This window comes from Chiloscyllium plagiosum, unplaced genomic scaffold (genome assembly GCF_037043375.1).
Source record: "Chiloscyllium plagiosum isolate Xiang-an unplaced genomic scaffold, Cpla_swu_hap1 HiC_scaffold_2, whole genome shotgun sequence".
NCBI lineage: Eukaryota > Metazoa > Chordata > Chondrichthyes > Orectolobiformes > Hemiscylliidae > Chiloscyllium > Chiloscyllium plagiosum.
This window is the reverse complement of record NW_028270140.1, coordinates 99,506,958-99,522,498: the sequence shown is the minus strand read 5'-3', so window position 1 is coordinate 99,522,498 and position 15,541 is coordinate 99,506,958. Positions and strand designations below refer to the sequence as shown.

At 37.3% G+C, this 15,541-nt stretch overlaps 1 protein-coding gene across 3 annotated transcripts in view; it reads left to right on the top strand.

Annotated features, from left to right (window-relative positions):
• The window catches only part of rgmb (repulsive guidance molecule BMP co-receptor b), a 191,389-nt gene that overhangs the window by 61,338 nt on the left and 114,510 nt on the right, over positions 1–15,541 (top strand). For 2 of the 3 annotated variants that reach the window (XM_087998927.1, XM_087998929.1), the window contains exon 2: positions 9,683–9,809. The exons of the other annotated variant lie outside the window; for it this stretch is intronic. The gene's annotated coding sequence lies outside the window, so the exon portion shown is untranslated. The remainder of the gene's footprint in view (positions 1–9,682; positions 9,810–15,541) is intronic. 3 annotated transcript variants of the gene reach the window in all.

Below are 15,541 nucleotides of genomic sequence, written 5' to 3'. Positions count from 1 at the left end.
TGTGAAAGGTAGGTGCTGGACTGATTCATGCCCATCATTCAGCCGATCGCACTCTTGTTTCTTTATTTGTCATCCCCTCACTGGCCTTGTATCATTTAGAAGCATGAACAGGAGTAGGGCACTCAGCCCCTTGAGCCCGCTCTGACATTCACGGAGATCATGGCTGATATGTGGCCGATCTCCATATATCCAACTTTGCTACATATCTCTTAACACCTTTGCTAAAAAAAACTATCTCTGATTTAAAAGTAACAACTAATTTAATTGTACTTGTTTTTAACTCTGCCCAGATCCATTTTGTTCTTTTTCAACCTGTCCCATATTTGTTTGTTTAGAATCTGTTACCTTTCTAATTTTTCACAATACGATAGTCAGTATGGCTTCACCAAGGGGACATCATGCTTGATAAATCTGTTAGAGAGTTTTGGGAAGATTTGTACCTCAGGTTGAGGTTCTGGATGTAAGTTTGCTCACTGAGCTGGAAGGTTCATTTTCAGACTTTTCATCACCATACTAGGTAGCATCATCAATGAGCCTCCGGTAAAGCACTGGTGTTAGTGACCCGCTTTCTACTTATGTGTTTAGGTTTCCTTAGGTTGGTGACGTCACCCAGGAAATGACATCACCAATCCAAGGAAACCTAAATATATAAGTAGAAAGTGGGTCACTAACACCAGTGCTTCACCAGAGGCTCACTGATGTTACTGGTATGGTAATGAGGCATCTGAAAATGAATCTTCCAGTTTAGCAAACAAACATGCATCCAAATCTGTTAGAATTACTTGAGGTAATGAGCACGTTAGGCAAAGGAGCTCCAGTTGACATGATTTATTTGAACTTCCAGGATGCCTTTGACAAGGTGTTACACAGGTAGCAGCCAAATAAGCCCCCATAGTTTTAGGGATAAGGTACAGGCATGGATAGAGGATTGGCTGACTGGGCAAAGACATAGAGTGGGGATAAAGGGATCAGTTTCAGGATGGCAGCCAGTGACTAATGGAGTTCAGGCTACCTAACCCTCAGGTTAAACCACCACCACTCTTGTTTGTCTGTCTGTCTGTCTCTCGCTCTCTCTCGCTCTCTCTCTTGCTCTCTTTCTTTCTTTCTTTCTTTCTCTCTTTCTCTCTCTCTCTCTCTCTCAGAGCAGCCCTATGGCCTGGTTGGACTAATGTGACTGTACCTATGAAAGAGAATGAAGAATCAACATTTCAGCTGGGGGCCATCTGAATTGACATATATCACAAGAGCATCTATGTTTCATATGCAGCTGCACCTGTTGTATTTGAAAAGTCTCTGTCCAAAGCTCCACTAAGATAACTTGAATCTGTAAAACCTGATCCATTACTGCTTTCCAAAAGGCGTAGGCACTGAAATGAAAACTTTTCACAAAAGCTCTGTCTGGATTTTCAATTGGATAAGTGCCATTTGGCTAAAACTAAAATTCACATTCAAGCTTTTTATTTGGTCTTGGAGGAGTTGCCATCAATTCTGCTCTCAAACCATAGAGCTTGGAAAGTTTGGGATGAGGAAGCCTAGTGCAGGTTTTTGTGCTGGACCTCTTAACCACTCAAGTTGGGGATACAGAGATCAACCTTCCAGAAGATAGTTTGAAAAAAATATTCTTGAGTTCTGCCCTCAAATCAATTATACGTGAGTTGCTCTTAAATGTTTGAATTACTTATTTTGTTAATAATATTTCTTAAATAAACATTAGCTCCATTCCTGCTGCCAGAACTTCGAAGTAAAGCCATTGACTGTACACAGTCACTTTTTGTTTTAGAAAAAGTTAAAAAGAGCTATTAAGACTATTTTAGAAAACAGATTGTTTCTACAGATATGTTTTAATTATTAGCGTACTTAATGATTAAAATTGCGAATAAGAATCTGGTTAAATTTTGGAAAGATCATTTGTGAAATGTGTTTTTCTTTGTTCCCCATTTCAAAACAGCTGAGTTTGTATTAAAGTCAAAAATTCATCTTGAAACCTAATCTTTTATGGATTTGTTTTCACTGATTCATATTAACTCCCTATCTACTGAACAAGGAAATGATGAAAATAGATTTGGAGGCAAGATGAGGGGACAAACATTTGAAAGCATGTGATGATACTTGTGTGCTTTAATAATTAGAAATCTGCCATTGCATTCAGATTTAAGTATATATACATTTATTTTAGGAACACATCCTTTCCCTTGTTGACAGATGGAATGTAAAATTTCCATAGAACATGATCATTGAATCATCGAGTTATACAGCACGGAAACAGACCCTTTGGTCCAATTTGTCTATGTCGACCAAGTTTCCCAAACTAAACTAGTCCCACTTGCCTGTGTGTGACTCAATCCTTTTAAATCTTTCCTATTTATGTATCTGTTAAAATGTTTTTTCAATGTTGTAACTATACCTGCATCTATGACTTCCTCTGGCTGTTCATTCCACGTAAGAACCAACCTCTGGGTGAAAAGATTATCCCTCAGGTTCCTTTTAAATTTTTCTCCCCTCACCTTAAAAATATGCCCACTAGTTTTGAACTGCCCCACCCTAGGGGAAAGGCATTTGCTATTCATCTTCTCTATTCCCCTCATGATTTTATAATCCTTTGTAAGGTCACTTCTCAACCTCCTATGCTCCAGTGAGAAAGATCCCAGTCTATCCAGCCTCTCCCTATAACACAAATCCTCCAGTCTTAGTAACGTACTGGTAAATCTTTGCTGAACCCTGTCCAATTTAATAATGTCCTTCATATAGCAAGGCAACCAAAATTGTATGCAGTACTCTAAAAGTGGCCTCACCAATGTCCTGTACAACATCAACACGATGTCCCAACACCTTTACTCAATGATCTGAGAAACAAAGGCAAGCGTGGTGGACACCTTAATCACCCATCCTACCTGTGAAACATCTTTCAAAGAGCTATGTAACTGAACCCCTAGGTTTCTCTGTTTGACAGCACTACCTAGGGCCCTGCCATTAATTGCATAAGTCTTGCCCTTGTTCATTTTACATAAATGCAATATCTCACATTTAGCAAAATTAAACTCCTCAGCCCATTGGTCCAGTTGATCAAGTCCCCTTTGTAATCTGATATAACCTTCTTCACTGCCAACTATACCACCAATTTTGGTGTCATCCACAACTTGCAAATCATGCCTCCTGAATTCTCATCCAAATTGTTTATATAAATGACTAACACTTGTGGACCAATCCCTGTGGAACACTGCTCGTCATAGGCCTCCAATCTGAAAAACAGCCCTTCACCTCCATCACTACCCTCCACCTCCATCACTATCCTCTCTGTCCCCTAATGTCAAGCTAATTTTATATCCAATTGGCAAGGTTTCTCTGAACCCCATGTAATCTAACTTTACTAATCATTCTCCCATGCGGAACATTGTCTCCATGGATTTACAGTAAAGCCTTTGACATTGATGACGGCAGAGCAGTAGACAATTTTTTTTGGTTGCTTCGTCAAAAAGCTCAATTAAGCTTCCCTCTCACAAAGCCATGCTGGCTATCCCTTTATGGTCAGAAACCAATAATATACACCATAATACAACTGGTTGAGTGGAGGCAATATACTATGTAAACGAGAGAGAGTGGTACAGATCCTGGGGTGTGGTACATAAGTCAGAAGGTTTGTATGCAAGTACAGCAAGTGATTGTAGGAAGGTGAATGGAATGTTGTTGTTTGCTGCAAGGGGGTTGGATTAGAAGTATAATACTTGGGATTTTTCTGCAGCTATACAGGTCATTGGCGAGACATCTGGCCTACTATGTACAGTTTTGATCTCCTTGTGTGAAAAAAAATGTGATTACTATAGAAGCAGTTCACAGAAGGTTCACCTGACACACTTCTAGATGAAGATTTTATCTTGTGAAGAAAGGTTGGATGGTGTAGCCTTTTGGAGTTTAGAAGAAAGAAATATATAAGGTTCTGAGGGTACTTGATAGGGCGATACCAGGAAAATGTTTCCTGTTATGATGGAGACTCAAAAAAAGGACCAAATTTAGAATGAGAGGTTTCCTTTTCAAGACAGGGATGAGGTACCTTTTCTTCTCAGAGTCTGATGCACAAATAGATCAGCCATGATCCCACTGAATGGTAGAACCGGCTCTAGAGAGCCAAATCTACTTTCTTTCCTATTTTTAATATTTATATGCATGTGTTTATTCTTTTTTTACTATGCGAAAACAAAAAATGAGAAAACCAGAAATGAGAAAGAAGGTAACAAACGTGAGTGGTGGAAGGTGACGTTTTTGCCTTGCCTCCAGCAGCATGTCTCTATTCAATGTGGCAATGTTTATGTTATCCCTTATAACATAAATCAGTGGATAATGTGGTATTGAAAGATTCAGCAACCATTTATTACAGCTCACTAATACATGCAGATATTAGATTCACAGGCACTTGTGTGTCTGGGCTAACATCAAGTTGTTCAGTTATTTAAAATAGCATACTTCTATCAGCTTTTCATGCTTCAAGTGATGCCAGTTAAAATGGAGTCTGAAACCCCTCTAACCTCTGGTTAAATAGCATGATAAACTCATGATATCATGCATTTTTTTTAAGACGGACTGACCTACTAACTCTGAGACATAACATTTTTTCCCTCTGTTATGTTGAAAGTAATTTTGGAATGTGCTTGTTGTCACACTGAGAACATAGTCTTTCCCTGGTTGGACACAAAATCTAGTGCAAAGCACCAACCCATGTCAGATGAGTGATCTGAGGTAGTCATGGATAATTTATCAACTAAAGAGTAAACTGTTTATAACGAGCAGTTCTAAGAATGTGTTATAAATATGTCTTGCTCATCCATGGAAAATGTTAAATAGAGAAAGTGGAATTCCTTAATAATGGCATGGGAAATAATGTTCACTTATGTACCTGATGACTTTGATTTCCAATTTTTAAACTTTATGATGTTTATATATTAAAGATGCATTGTGTTTTAGAAGAGTTTTATGTTATATTCGCAATCACACATCAAAGAAATGAGCATTAAATAGACTGATTGAGTTTAATTTGCTGACGATTTGTAGATGGAGCTCCGTGAGGCACTTCAGCATGGATGACAATAGCTATTTCCACTCTGATTAATAGGGTTAATGCTCAAGTGTGTTAAAGTTCTGTTTCCTGTTGATTGAATTAATGAACAATGCAATAACCTGAATATACAGAAGAAACTTTACTCTGTGCAGCCTTACTCGTGGACATTAAACCATTGCAAGTATCCTGTCACAGATCTTGGCTTAAAAAAGTGGTAGAGTCAATCTCATCGAAGCAGTACTTTCAACAGTCTTGTAACAATGATTACTTGTTGTTAATGTCTTTCTTGGAACACAGGTGCAGTGGTTTATGAAAAATGCTTTTCCGTAAAAAGAAAGGCGCACCAGGTTGTATCCTGTTTTAACAGTTGAGTGGTTTAATGGACTTAGCTGCTTCTTACTTGGTTCTGGAAGATCAGACTGATTTTGACTGGATTCTTTATCAATGCACTGAGTCCCAGCACTAATCACTGTCTCAGATTGGGCTGTTTGAATTGCTATATGTTCAATCACATGCCAAAAAACCCCCACAATATGAAGTATGTTTCTATGTACATAGAATTCTACTCCTCATCCGGAGTTTGTGTTTAAGTGATGTGATGATGGCTTGTCCATCATTGCCAGTGGTTCATTGATTCATTTCCAGTTTAATGCAGCTTCTGGGTTTTTGTCTGACTGAAGAGGTAGCTATCTGTGTAGAATGATTTTTACCAAGTGCATCATATCAGATTGACCTGATGACTGGCTGTTCCTTTGGGCTTTCTTTTCTTTACCTCGTTGGATATGTACAATCGTGGAATTCAACCATAAAATAGTAACACTGGTGTATTACAATGGTAACTGGAATTGCACATTTTAGCTTATAGTACCTGGTTCAGTTTTCCTGCTAAAAATGCATCACTTTGCTCGTCTTTGCATGAAAATGTTATCTGCCACTTTTCCACCCTTCTAAACCTGTTTTTCTGTCACAGTGTCTATTGCTGTTTTTCTCTTGGTTTTGTCATTGGTAACATTTTGGAATTTGTGCTGTGTACTCTGAGGTCTCTGTCCTTAATATAGAACAACCAAACCTGGTACTGATCCCTGGGAAACCACATACTGTAATATATTTTCCTCCAGTTCAAAGAAAATGAGTGTTCACCTCTACTCTCTGACACTCTATTCTTGCTGCACTGTCCTTTAATTTATGGCCCTTAGCTTTGCTGAGAAGCCTTTTCTGTATCTGTTCATCAGACTTCTTTTTGAAATGTGTGTACACCACATTAACCTCAATGCTGTCATCAGTTTAGGGGATAGTGGAGTAGTGGACATCTCTCAGGCCTGGATTCTTTTGGTGTCTTTCAAGAAAGAGTTTCAAAATGAATTTGCCTACCATGTCTGGGGATTAAAATTGACAGTTCACTGTTCTTGCTAAATCGCTATCTGAATGATGGCCTAACCAATCAGCACTTTATTTACATGCTGTGTTTTTTTTCTAAAGTCTGTTTCTTGTGTCCTATATCTGATTTGCCAGATGAAAAGCTTTAACTTGTAATTTCCTTTTAGCAATGTATAAAGATAGTGTCACATCAGACCTCTATCTCTTTGTCAACCCGGGAGTTTTGGATTTGTTTGTCTTCTCTATTCTTGGGAATGTGACTTGATTGTATTCAACTATCTCTGCTTTAAAGTTGGCCCTTCAGTAGTACAGTTTAGCTTACCGCTCTTGGGGTTCATTATCCCGGGCCAGATTTGGATCCTGTACCCTTTCTGCTTGGGATGGCATTTGTCCCCTACTCATGAGAAAGCAATTGGGAGGCTATTAAGATGTTTCTTCTTGATGCTGCTGGTATACCTTTGGGTTGCTATGCTGGTAGCCTTCTCTGCCAACTCGAGCAGGTCTCCCGAGAGTTAGATTGGATAGAACCAAGGGACTTCAATGAAGTGAAGGGCTTGATTTTGGCAGCCTTCATTTTGTTAAATGGAAGGATGGAGACAGAGGACTGGAGTAAAGTATTCGCTGATTCTGAAGTTTAGGAATGTGTTCAGATGGCCCATGTCTTAGGTGGGGGTAATCATGTCTAGGGTGGGGGGTGGGGGGGATTGCAGGTGCATGACCAGAATGTATGGTTCTGCTAATAATCCTCAACTTGCTCCATTAGCATCCTTTACTACCCCCACCCCACCTGTTGTGTTCTGTATTGTGTTTCTTCAGAGTCGGTCATTGGTACCGAAATGAACCACAGCACTGGCTATTCACCTTCGCCAGTGTGGTTTATAGCCACTCATGTGATCTCCCTAATAAGGATGTCACAAAATCCTGGATTCATGCCTGTGGCCCAGAGGCAACCAACTGCCCTGCTAGCTGTACAATCCCATGATAAATCATTGCTGTCATCAACCAGATCTGAATATGGAGGGTGAAATGCGCTGTAGGACTTCTGCGACACCTGTCTTATCTTCCTTTACTACCTGCTGGTGATTCATTCCTTCTCTACTTGCACATTCTGAAGTTACACTGTTTCCATATTCGGAAACATGCAGTTCAAAAGACTGGCTTCAGCTTTGCCATCGCAGATCATCTTTGCCACTTTATTCTGTTCCATTTATGCTCCTGTCAGTTGAGATGCTACATTTGTGCTAGATTGGTCTTTGAAGCAACTTGCATTGCAGAGTCGTTACCAATTTCACTTAACAGGATACCCAAGAAGGTATTAAACAGTAGTCAGGCATTTAGATTTGGTGACGAGCCTACCTCAACTGCATATTGACTGTCGTTCCCTTTTATACTTCCTCTAAGAAGAATCTTGAGCCACCGTTGAATTAAGTACAGTGTGGAGAATATCTCTTGCTATAATTTCTGTGTCTTGCAGTTCTGCTGCACAACTATACAATGAAGGAACAGCACTCCGAAAGCTAATGCTTCCAAATAAACCCATTGGACTATAACCTGTTGTGTGATTTTTAACTTTGTCCACCCCAGTCCAAAACTGGCACCTCCTCATTGAGAATATCTTTGAAATTCCTTTGATTAAGAAATACTTCCAATATCTCTTTTTCTCACCAATAGAGGAGCTTCATCTTAATCTGTTCTTTTGGTTGCCATATGTGTAATGTTAAAATGTATCCTACTTAATATAGTACGTTTTGGTCAAGAGCTTGAAATACTCTGCTTTTTACTGTATAATTTTATTCTACACTTAAGTTTACCAATTCTTGGTTTTAAAAAAAATCTAGTTGCGTACTGGCTCAGATTTTGCTGAAGAAATAAGTGATATAGCTGGAAATGTGTTGCTGGAAAAGCGCAGTAGGTCAGTAAGCATCCAGGGAACAGGAGAATCGACGTTTCGGGCATAAGCCCTTCTTCAGGAATTCCTGAAGAAGGGCTTATGCCCGAAACGTCGATTCTCCTGTTCCCTGGATGCTGCCTGACCTGCTGCGCTTTTCCAGCAACACATTTCCTGCTCTGATCTCCAGCATCTGCAGATTTCACCTTCTCCCCAAATAAGTGATATAGCATGTTACTCATTTGCAGTCAGTTAGTAACTAGTAACGAGGCAGGGGCATTAATTGCAAACAGATTGCTGGCCAATCTGCACATTAATAAAACTCTTAATTGCCACTATTAGAGTTATTGTATTTTCACATTTGCCTTGTAAATTCACTACTAAATTTAAGTAATGCAGTAAATACACAACTGGTGTATCTGTGAAGTCTCATTTGTTCTGATTACCAGCGATATTAAAAATGTTAAAATGTAAATTATAGATGTTTTTGCTTTTCCTTTTTTTCTTTCTAAATCTAGTCTTTCTCTCTCTCTCTGTTTTTCTTCTGTACTTGATTTGACATTGAATTGACCCACTCTAATGTACCCTCATTCTCAGTTCTTTTTGTTTATTACTCGTTATGCACTTAATTTTGCTATTCACAAAAGTTTCTGATACCTCATTGCCATCACAGAGCAGTTTTCATTTCAAGCGATTTTGTGAACAAGTTATTTTTATAAACCTATATGTGCATATTTGAAGTGTACATTGAGATGCCTTACTAGAGCAAAACCTGGGCCATTTTCATGAAATATGTTTGAATTTTTTAAAGGTAATTTATTATTCATTCTCAACTGGCTTAAAAATATAAATCCTGAAATTCTGTGAAAACCTTTTTTGAAGGCCAGCTTATTAAAGGAAAAGTTTCATAAGCAAGTTTGATGTGATTTGTTGAGCTGCATCTTATGACAAACTGCCTTTGAGGTGGAGATGCCTTGAGCTAAAAATCCACGTGTTCTCTCTTGGTATGAGTTGTGCATATTGTTGTCCATGCCTGAGAGGACTGGCTGGGGAGCAGGAGTGAAAAACATTTTAATGCAGATGATAAAGGATGAAGATGATAATCACAAGGAATAGACTGATTACTGAATGCTTTATATCAGAATTATTATACACTAGAATATCAGCCTATTTATGATTATTCAGAAAGATTTTACATTTTCTTTAGGTCAGTTAGAATCACAATGGACAATATTGGTAACTGTTGAACAGTATTTTAAATAATCTTGCATTATTAGCATTTTTTTCCACCAGGTTACTCTCAGCAGGAAAAGTAACTATTAGCAGAAATCATTGCTTCTAATCAGTTCTGTTAATTAATTCTGCAGCTCCAGTGAACACTAGCTTTTCAATGGGAGAAGAATTATACTGGTCTGACAGCTTTGTGCTTTGAAATGGAGAAGGATTAACTGAAGGACTTCACTTGTGCATCTCCAAACGATGGAATTCTGAAAAGTAAGTTAACCACTTCCTGGTATTTATTGTCATGTTAGAGAACTCCTTACAGCTGGTTTCTGCTGTATTAGTAGATTTTTGGGGGATTGCCATCCGCTTGTTTTCTTAATTGCTCTGGATACATGCCCTTCGCATTTGCAAATTCTACATTGAGACTTGATGCATTGGAAAAATAAATTCCAAAGATTTTAAATTTTCTCTAGATTTTACATTAGACTCTCAGTTTAAATTATTTTTAATCTTTTTCCCTACTCTTTTTCTCGTCTAATTACATCCTTCCTATAACATGGAGGCCACAATTCTGTACCCCATTCTAAGTGTGAATTAACGAGTATTTTATGCAGGTCTAGCAGAGTCTTGGTACTTTTATACTCCAGTAAAATAGTGTATTCTATATGCTTTCTTGACTACCTAATCTACCTGAAGTGCGACCTTCTGGGATCTGTAGGTATATGTGTGTCATTCTGTTCCTGTACATCTTACTGTTTGTTTTACTAACCTTGTTTATAATGACCCCTGCCACCAAGTGTATGATGTACTCTTCTCTAGAATGAATCTTATTTTTCACTTTTCTCGCCACCTGACCAGTCCTTTGACATCTTCCCTTCTTCCTTGCTATCAACCTCATGGCCAATTTTCATATCGTTTGCAGATTTCTTTATTATGCCCCACAAGACTTTGATATATATTAAACACACAACAAAGAACACACTGCTGACTTTCAACAAATTCTACTGGAAGCATCTAGTTACTAAAGCGTCTGCCACTGAATTAATTTTGGATCTAATCTGCCCCTTAGCTTTGCATCCCACAATCCTATTCTTATCAGTTATTTAATTGTGTCTGTTGGAAGGCTGTGGAAGCAATTGTAACATATGATACAGATAGAGAAATAGAGGTACTAGCAAGAGACCCAAACCATCTTCATAAATTTATAGTCACAAGGTGAGTGAAACAAAATAAACAGTAAGATTATGAAAGATGTACAGGAGCATATAGTCAAATTCGAGAAGCATTGATCTGCTACTAGCTAGTTAGATGGGTTGGAAGATGTAGATGTAGATCTTGCAGTTTTGTGTAACCAAGATAGAAATATGCATTTAATGGTGCAATCAGAGTGGCTTACTGAGAAGATGAAGGAATTTTGTGGGGTTATGATGAGCATTGCTCATTGTCCTGTCCTTGCAAAAATCAGTGGCACACCTTCAGAGTAGTCTGCAGCGGTCCTTCTAAAGATGATTTATTTTGGTTGATCTGTGCTTTAAGATTAGGTTGGAGTCTCTGGTTGTTCTTTTTGGAACAAAGGAAATTGATTGGGGATTTGAAACTGTTCAAGATTAGGATGGGTTCAGCTAATGTAGTCAGAAATACATAATGACAGAAGCTGTTCCAGTAAGCTGATTATATAAGGAGTAGAGAACACAGACTTACAAGTTTCAAATGAGATGTAGAGGGATCTGAGGATGACCTTTTTCATGAAACTGGTTATGACTTGTAGCCCTCTCCAACTAGGGTGGTGAAAGCATAGATGACTGATAATTATAAATGGAAATTAACATGTAGTGGAGCTAACTAAACTTGCAGATCAACAGAGAATGGGATTCACTGGAATGTTCTGGAGAGTTGGCAAAATACTTGATAGGTTGAATAGCATCCTTTTGTATCAAAGCGAATCTGTGACAGCGATTATAATTTATCGCATAAAATAATATATCGTTCTTAAGCTTCGTATCACAATGCTACTGCAAACAAGACCTATATAATTTATTGGTATAAAACAAAGCAGCTTTGATTGCATTTTTTATCATCTACATTTTTAAGAAAGAACAAAGGAGATGCAAATATGAGGAGGTCTTTCTGAAAATATTATAATATTTTGATTTGCTGTGATATTACAAATGGATGTATTGCATGCCAACTACCATATTTGATGTGATAACCTGATTGTATAGCAGCAAAGTGTTTTACAGTTCGAACCATCTCAATGTTAGACAGTTCAAAGAGGAACAACTGGGAGAATGGGTTTTTTTATTGGCAAATATTTCAGCGATAGATATAATGTTACTGATGTGAATCTGAAATGATGTGCGATTATCTAATTCTTAAAACATTACTCAGTAATTTCCATTATCAATATCAGACTTCAATTTTTTCTTTGTGCTGATTCAGAAATGTTCTCAAAGAAGGGCAAAATGTTTAGTTTCAGCTGTAACTAACTGATGTTCTGAGGAGGCTAGATGAAGAGGGTTGGCTCATGTAGAGTATAAATGCTGGTGCAGACCAGTTTTCCTGAATGGTGTTATGACACAGGGTGAACATTTCGGCTTAATTTAAAGCAGAAACACAGAAAAGATTTATCCTGTGCAGTAATCTGTAAAAAATCGAGAGGCCAGGAACTATTTAAAGTAAAAATTAACAACTTTATTTCTTAAACTGTAACAGAGAATAATTAACTAACAACTATTTACAACTCCTTCCTCTAATTTACATTTTACCTTCCATTCTATAATTCTAGTTTGATAAAACTCCTGAATAATATTTACATAACAAAACTTCTTATCTCAAAACCACACAGCTTTTGGTTCTTCTCTGTATTCGTGTCATCCTTTCTTCTTCTTGGGGATTCTGCTTCACAGATTACTGATTGATAAAGGTATCTTCAAGAGAGTTATTCTCTGGGCAGTTTGCAGATATTGTTGGCTTGGCAGTTCTCCTCCCAACTGTTCAATTTCCCCCGGTCTTATACCCCCCCCCCCCCAAAGCATCAGATTGTGTCATTGGCTCTTAAGATTGTCAATATACTAAATTCAAACTTGATTGGTGTTTGGTATTTTTTCGGGGCCTAATACTGATTCAAATCTGTTTTTGTCTTCAGTTAACTAGCTCCACTAACTGCTGGACCAAAAAGTTATATTATTTTTTTTTTCAGAACACTTGGTGCTGTCAGGTAGTTCTGTTACTCTATCTCTCTTAAAGGTAGAGTACACCCACAACTTCATAACAGTTTATTTCTGTGTTGTGAATTCTCTCATGAAGGACTCTTCTTCTCAACCTCTTCCCTTGCCTGAGGTCTGGTGGCCCTTAGGTTAAATCACCACCAATCACTTCTCTCTCTAATGAGAGAGCAGTCCCTATGGTCTGGTAAGACTATGGTGACACAAAACAATGTTGCGTGGGTTTCATCATTCCAAATTTTATATTACTTCTATTGGCCCTGTACTTTTTGTTCTTATTGAAAATGATCATTTGTGAATTTGTGTCATGGACTAACTTTGATTGGAAATAGCTCTTAAACTTGCTTTAGCTATCACAGTTCATTGGTTAGCTACCTAATCAGACTGTCATTGGGAATTCAAAACCTTACTCAGCCTCATTTTGGTCCTCTAATATGCTTTCTGAAAGACATTTTGCATTCCAGCAAAGAATGTAGTAAAAGGAAATCTCCCTAAAATAAGGTAAATTTTTTAAAGCATTAAATATGATGAATACCTTAGTTTTGGATTGGACAAATATTACCTTGTAGGTTGAGATAAAAACTGTGGCATTTCAACTGCAAACCATTAAGAAAAATTCACCTTTATTGTGTAGTAAGGGTCTGAGAGAATTAATATCCTTTTCAAAGCAGATGACTTGTTTAAAATATCTTTTGGTGTTTAAAAAAAATGAGAACTGCTTTGACCTTGCCAAATTCAGAGAGGATACTTCAGTCCAGAAAGAATTCCTTGTAGCTCTTCTTTAAAATTTAGCTATTCAGTAGGTTGTATGATATTTTCATGAAATATTTTAGTCAAAAGAAAATCCATGGTATGTATTTTATTAAATAAAACCAATGTCAATGGATGACAAATTAATGGTTGACAACTTGCCTCTGAAAATATCTTTCTTATTGTTGGCTGAATTTCTTTTAACTGCTTCTTTCAGGCACTTGTTGCACAGATGCATTTTTCTGTAAAGTGTCAAGATGGGAACACTTCATTCACTCACACGTTAGGGTGAACTACTTTCCAAATTCAATGAACTGAAAACTGAAGCAGCTGGCTAGATGGTTATCCCTTGATTTTCAATTCTTTGCTACTTTTTCTGGTTTTTGCTGTATCTAATGCTTTGTGGCTTAGCTTTGATGTAGTGCATCTGGAGTTAGGCACTTGATTTCCCCATGTGATAGGTTTCATTTTCTGCCTTCTGAGACATGGACAAGGAAAACAAACTCACTAGAGATTGAGCAGTTTCTCAGAGAGGAAAGGGAAGCCATGTGAAACTACATGGTCACATCTTTCATAGTTTATGTTTGTGAATATATTAGCCACCTACTTGAGAAAATAAATAGTGTCGGAAGACCTTAAAGGAGGCAAGAAACCTGCTTAGAATTGGAAAGGGAGCTATTTAATATGCTATGTCATAATAAACAAATGCAACTAGTTTCCAGTTACAGGCCTGGTTCCAAAGAAAATCGCAGTTGTTATGGAGTGTTTCCAAGCCTTTTGCTTCATTATAATTTACACATTATAGCATAGTTTTAAACAAAAAGGAGTTTAAGATTCTTTTCCAAAAGATAAGATTTTAAAAACAAATTAATCATTTATGTAACCTGTTAACCAGGGTTTACCAAAACATGGATAAAACTATGAGCACCACCAAGTTTAAACATTATCACCTGATGAAGTGCTTTTTGCACTACACCAAATAAAAACTTAATGCTTTGATTGCCATAGTCGCTGAAACATGAGTATTTACTGAGGTTAAAAATGTGGATTCATCACTGAATGATCATTAGGTCTTTTTTCATATCAAGAAAGAATTTAGGATATTGATTGGCAAGGAAGTGTCAAACATATTGGCTTTAGAGAAGCAGTACCGTGACTAAACAAATTCATACGTTCAGTTCACTCGTGTAATTCATTTATCTCATTCAGTTAACAAAAACAAGATCAAGACTTTGTGCGTTTTTTTTCTCTTAAAACGTTTTTGTTAATGGTTTTTCATTTAAAGTGCATTTGGCTGCCCTGGATTCTAGAAAAAAGCATGAGTGGTGCTTCAGTAGGACACCTGTATAGTTGGTAATATTGATAGTTTTAAAAGGGAAGGAGGTTTCGGGTTTGTGCAGAACTAAATCCCCTGAAAGTGATGTCTGACTTTCTCTGTGAGCGAACAATTGCTCGATATTCATTTTTCCTGACTCAACTTTGTATTTGATTTATACTTTGCGAGAGTAGTGATGTTTTGAGTTGTTGGTTGGTTTGCCGAACCGATTGATTTCTTGTTTTTGCAAATGTGTCATTCTCCAACTGGTTGACATCTTCAGTGCCGTTTAACCTCTAGATGAAGTGCTGTTGTTGAGATCTGCCTAGAATTTATCCGGTTCTTTCTGTCCAACTATAACCCGAGGTACACATCTTCACAAAAATGTTAAATACTGATATTTCATTTAATAAATGTTCAAAAGGGATTTTGCAAAATGTAGCTTTGTATACTTTTATATAAAATTTTTGTTTAATTTTAACTTCAACGTGGCTTTGTTAATTAGTAAGGTTACAGAATGCTAGCAATATTTTGGAGGGGAATAATTATGAATATAAAAAATGGTCACATTGTAAGTTATCTTATGGTTGCATTGCATTTTCAAAGGTAAACTATTTAAATATCATTACTATTAGTGAAGCTGTAAAATATCTGATTGCAAACCAACATCCATCTTGAAATGAAATGCTGCATTTGAGGAAAATGATTCAATA